This window comes from Humulus lupulus, chromosome 3, assembly GCF_963169125.1.
Source record: "Humulus lupulus chromosome 3, drHumLupu1.1, whole genome shotgun sequence".
In the NCBI taxonomy this organism is placed as follows: domain Eukaryota; kingdom Viridiplantae; phylum Streptophyta; class Magnoliopsida; order Rosales; family Cannabaceae; genus Humulus; species Humulus lupulus.
Genome location: NC_084795.1, coordinates 245,571,289 through 245,577,519, shown reverse-complemented (window position 1 = coordinate 245,577,519; position 6,231 = coordinate 245,571,289).

Here is a 6,231-nt window from a genome sequence, read left to right as displayed (position 1 = left end):
TCTTTGACCAATGGGTCGGTCAAGCATTTAATGCTCATGTTGATTAGATCTAATCATTTCAGCCCGCGTTAATATGCTATTGCTGCTCTTGACTCATAAGTCAATTCCATACGATCAGCGCTCAGTACTATTATCGAACATGACTGATAAGTCAGAGCTTCGCGACCAGTACTAAAAACCATTGCCATTTCTGACTAATAATTCAATGCCATTCACAAGTAAGCTATGCTTCTAGGCATTTACAATGCAACCAAGTTCATATATAGAGCACTCAACATGCCTCATCAATAATCATGTATGTAACATACTGAGTGCAGTTTTCTTACCTCAGGTTCGAGCGTAAAATAAATAAATAAATAATGACGCTTGAGAACGATTCTGTCCTTAGGCCCTTAGCAGTCACCTAATCATAACCAAATATGAAATCACATCAATAAAATGAGTAATAAAAGGTTCATGGACTAAAACCCAACCCCCGGGACCTCGAATCCTACTAAAACGGTTAGTAGATTCGATCCCAAACCTTGAAATTCGAAACTCGCGTCTAAGCCTAAACAAAAACCCACCCTGGCTCAAAGGGGACAGGCAGGCCGTGACTTGCCCCCAAGGGCTGCAGCGCACCCCCAAGATAGAGAGCCCCCTGTCTGGGTTCCAGGGGCGGGCCGCGACTTGCCCCTGAGGGTCGCGGTGCCCTTGCCAAGCAAAGCCCAAAGAAAGCCCTGGGGTTCACTCAAGTCGCGACTTGCATGAACTCGGTCGCGACTTAACCCCGCGAACCCAGCTCCCCTGCATTTTTCCTCAATCCAACCTCAGCCAAAACTCATCAAACGAATCCCAATATCACAATTAATCATCACCACAACATTATCACTAGTTTAACAGCAAAACCCAAGCTCTATAACACTTAAAACACCATCAAATTCACAATTACACAATCAAACTCTCAACTTACAAACCACCTTAGAAACAAAGTAAAATTAAAGGTTTAAACTTAGTATTCCTTACCTCAATTGTGAATTCAATCCCTTCAATAGCTGCAACACAAACCTAAACTCTTAAGCCTCAAAACCTTATGCTTAATCTTCTACCTTGCTTCAAAAGCTAACCGAGAGAGAGAGAGAGATGATCGAGAGATAAGGAAGAGAACTCTGTTTTTTCCTGTGTACAACCTTCCTTGGCTAAGTTTATCTAATGGTATAAAAGACCAAAATGCCCCTAGGGCCATCTAAAGACTTCAAAACTAAGCAAGGGAAAAATTGTCATTTCCCACCTATCCCGCTAATCATAATTAACGTCCTTCAATTCCCATTATTCCCAACATCCTAAAATAATGATTAAATCATATCCCATTACCCACTCATTCCCGGGATAGGTGGGAAACGACAATTTTTCCCATTACCCACTAAACGCCAAATTACCCCTAGGCTCACCCAGAGCCTGGTAATTAACCCCGTTATGACCAAACCGCTAACTTGCTTCCTAAGATCGTCTCATGCTGAATAGCTCAAACATATCCACATAAAAATGTGGTATCACTCATATATCACATACATGCACATAAATATACAAATATGCCCTCAACGGTCAAAATTACGAAAATGCTCTTCTTATAAGAAGTAGGCCCACATGCATGCAATTATCATCATATAATAATATAATTCACATATTCATGCATATAATCACATAATAATCCATTAAATCAATTATGGCCCTCCTGGCCCCCTAATCAAGGCAGTAAGCCACATTAGGGAATTTGGGACATTACATCAATCATGCCCATCGAGGCGAGTCGAGGCAAATCGAGGCAATTCGAGGCCAAACTTAATCTGGACCCATTGGGGCCAGTCGAGTTCTATCGAGGCTCATCGAGAAATATTTGGTTATGTATTAATCTGGACCCATTGAGGCCAGTCGAGTCCTATCGAGGCAGATTTGGTTATGTATTAATCTGGATCCATCGAGGCCAATCGAGTCTTATCGAGGCCTATCAAGGCAGATTAGTTTATGTATTAATCTAGACCCGTCGAGGCCAGTCGAGTCCTATCGAGGCAGACTTTGTCTCGTATTATTTAACCCTGTCGAGGCTAATCAAGACCTATCGAAGCAGGCTTTGTGATGTATTTATTTGGCCTTATTGAGTCCTATCGAGGCTTTTCATTTGACCCATCAAGTTTTGTCGAGGCAGACATATTTTGTGAATTTAGTATTTTTTTATTTAATAAATTTTGAAATATTTGGACGGTCCTAATCAAATTATATCGAGGCAGGTCAATGTCGTACAAAAAAAATGTTTGATAAAAAACCATATACAAAACTAACTATATACTATATTATACAAGAGGTGTATCAAGAAAATGTAAAGAGCATCGTGGTGACAAATTCTGATAGAATAGGTCAACAAACCACTTGGTCCTGAAATGATGCATGTTCTCATCAATAACAGTATCGAGTGGCAGCCTGGAAATCAAATGCTCGATATGCTTGATGGCAAACATACCACAATCCCCCTGCATATAATCAATTTTGTGTCAATGCAAGATAAAAATAACTTCAATAATTAGATTTCAAAAAATACTAATTAAATAAGGGAGTACCTTGTCTTAGTCCGAGGACACTCCTCAAGAGAAATACGACAGTACGAAAAAGGATTTACTTTCTGCTCAGGATATGTTTGGAGGTCCTCGTGGTCGTCAAACATGCCAGAACACCACAACAACGAATGCATCAATAAGCACCAAGGCTTGGTCACTTCCGCCAACAGAGTCGGACTAAGCACGCTATGGTTGGAATCATAAATGTTGATTCACCACAATGGAATGGAGACTTCAATGGCAATCCAATGCTTTGATCGATGTGCAAGGAAAAATATAGTTCACTCACATTGTGCTAGGATACGAGGAACTGATTTTCATCACCCTTCAGCATTTTCAGCACATCCTCGTCCCGTGTATACTTAGTGTTGGTCTCCTTGAAATGATTCCAATGACCTAGGCACACTTGGGGGAAGGTGGTGTTCATGATCGAAGCACCCTGCTAAAATGCGGCATGATAAAAGTTGTGTCACCGGCATAGCATGTGCGAAGCGGCATCAATATGCTGTAAAAATATGAAAATTCGTTAGTACCATCAATATATTTTATGATTGCATTGAAATAATAATTGTAAATTACATACCAAATCCCAAAGCCAAGTCTGAATTGTGTGCAACTGCAAGAACCATGCCACACCGTGTGTCCCAGTATGGACGTTCTGATCCTTCTTGTTGTCGATCTTCCCGACCATCCACTTATGGAAGCTCTTCTCCTGCTGCGGGTCACACTTCCTCAAAGGTTCAGTAACTAGCCCATGTTTATCTACTCTTAACCTCTTCGTAGGGTCGGTGAAGTCATCAAAAGGTTTGGGCCTGCGCTTCTTCCTGACAACTTCAAGGCCAGCTGCCTCCTTAGGTTGTAGTACTCGTACACTGGGACTATCAATGTCACTGGAAACAAGAGTTGTCTGGGTCTGTGGAGTGGAAGGTGGATCACTGGGCTCATAGTTAGCAGGCAAGATATCAGATTCTATATCTGATTGTAAGTGGGTGGGTCGGCTTTGTTCCATGGATCGATCTGAGACCACTGAAATCAGCTACGCCAACTGAGCCATGATAGTAGTCTGATTCTGAAGTATGGTCGTCTGGCCCTCCTCAACCCTCTGTAGCCTTTGGGCATAATTAGACTGGCCCTCCTCAATCCTCTTGAGCCTCTACATCAACTGCTCATAATCAAGTTGGGCAACCTGACTAGAGGAAGGTGCACAAGCCTGTGAAGTGCCCTCCTCAACCCTCGGGACATCCTCGTAAAAAATAGAAGCTTCCTTTGCAACCTCTTCCAGCTTCTTTGCCTCCTTCTCGGGCTCTACTTCCTCCGCTACAGTCCCAACCTCCACTACAATGGATTCCAACTTAGGGAATAACTTGGAATCAATGTCTGGGAGGATATTATAGTAGACTACCTCACCGAGACTTGGCTTCATCAATTAATTTGTGACATTTAACAAGATAAAGTGGAACTTACTCGACGCTTGGCAAACATAAGAACCAACTCAGCTGTCGAAAGAGTGATATCGGTCTTCGTAGCCCAACTGAGCATCCTAGGAATTTGGTTCCCACTATTCTCACCGAACTTACTCCCAATAGCTGGCATGGCCTCAAAAGCCCAGTACAGAAGTGTGGGGGCATAGCCATAGAAACTATACTTCGACTCCTTCTGTTTTTTTCTTGAACCCTCTTTCTTCTTCTCCTCATAATGTTTCAATTGCTTCTGCATGTCCTTCTGAACTCCTCTAATAACCTTCTTAAAGGACAGCTTCCCCCACGGATTCTTGAAAAAGTAATAAAGATCATCAACCATCTTCAGGGAATCGCCCCATATATGTGTTGTCTTCACTGGGGCATTCAGCACCCCCTCTATCAAATAGCACAAACCAAGCTTAAATGCATCTTTGGGTTTTTTGAGGCCTTCAAAGCATCTTCCAACTGGTCGAAACTAACCTTCGAATCACCATTAAAGTATTCATGGATGATCCGATCACTTGAAACATGCTCTCTCAACTCATATGGGGACGGTGTGTTCCCACAATTCAGCCTGGTAACTAGGGCAAACTCTGCAATCCCAATTCTACAAAGAGTGTTGCCCAAGTAGAACTGGCCCTCTTCAGGCTTCTTGTTTTCCACCTTATGCAACATAAGCTGATGCAGTAGAACCCCAGTAAAACTAAAGGGCTTCGCCTTAAAGAATTGTCCCAACCGGCATGCCTTTACCCATTCAATAATCCAATGCCTCCTAAACGACTCCATAAGGGTATCCAAGTAAGCACTACCCCTATAGATGACATGACCAGGAAAGTGCTTCTTCAATGGTACAATAAGGTCAGGCATCTAAAAAAAAATTGTTAGGAATATATTTTAAACAATCTGGTAAACATCGAGGACCATCAAGGCATGTCGAGACCTAAAAAGGTTTAAAAAAATCAAAAGGCAGATAAAATATCGAGGTCTGTCAAGGCCTATCGAGGTCTGTTGAGGTACAACACAATATTGATGCTGACCATATTGTCCAAGCCTATCGAGGCACAAGTAAAATCAGAATAGACCTAATTCTATCAAGGCCTATCGAAGCCCATTCAAAATAGAAAAAAAAAATACCTAATTCTATCAAGGCCTATCGAGCCCTCAAACAATATTGATGTTAGACACTATTGTCGAGGCCTATCAAGGTCTATCGAGGCAATGCAAAATCAGAATATATCTAACTATATCGAGGCCTATCGATGCACATGTAAAATCAGAATATGTCTAATTCTATCGAGGCCTGTCGATGCACAATCAAACCTAGAACATAACATATACTATCGAGGCCTATCGATTTCTATCGAGGTGAACAAAAATCTCGAAAATAAACCCATATTGCTTCATTCCCCAACCCCGATCTATCCTATGAACAAAAAACTAACAAATAAACCAGGCCAAGACAATTTATTGCAGAATAAACAAGTAAATCCCTCACCTTTGACTATTTCAGGTGTTTCATCAATCTCTCGGGTTTTCTCACCTACCCGCCTACTCCGGTCGAGATTTCCTCCCACTGATGTGCGGTTGTGCTCGTGGAAGACAATGCCCAAAGATTCGATAGTGAATGCAAAAAGAGAGTGAGAGATTTTAGAGATTTTGGTTTCTGGACCGAGAAAGTGGGAAACAAATGACAAGGGTATTTTTGGAACTAAGGAAGATACTAGGATCAAATGGACATGTATATAGTTGGTAGGGTATTTTTGTTATGGTACCCCATTTAATGCATCAATAGTCAAATTTCCCGTTTTTTTATTATTATTATTTTATTCTTTTCTATCATTCCTTAAGTGTTATAGTTTTGATTGTGTAATAAATAAACAATTTTTATTGTATCGTAGATTTTTTTTTCTTTTTTCTTTTTTAAAAAAAAGAGCTGTATTTACTAGAAGTAACATTTTATTTTATTTTATTAAATATTTTTTTTAGCATAGAGAGACACTTATAGCTTTTCCAAAGAATAGGGGTTTTGATAATAAAAGGTGAAGCGAAAAAAATTTATAAACGACGCCAATTTGGATTTGCGACAATAAACATGAAAGCGGAAGCAGGAGCAAGGAATGAATCAACCACAATAATTTTGTAAAACGACAAAAAAATCAAAACGAAAAGTACTGTCAACA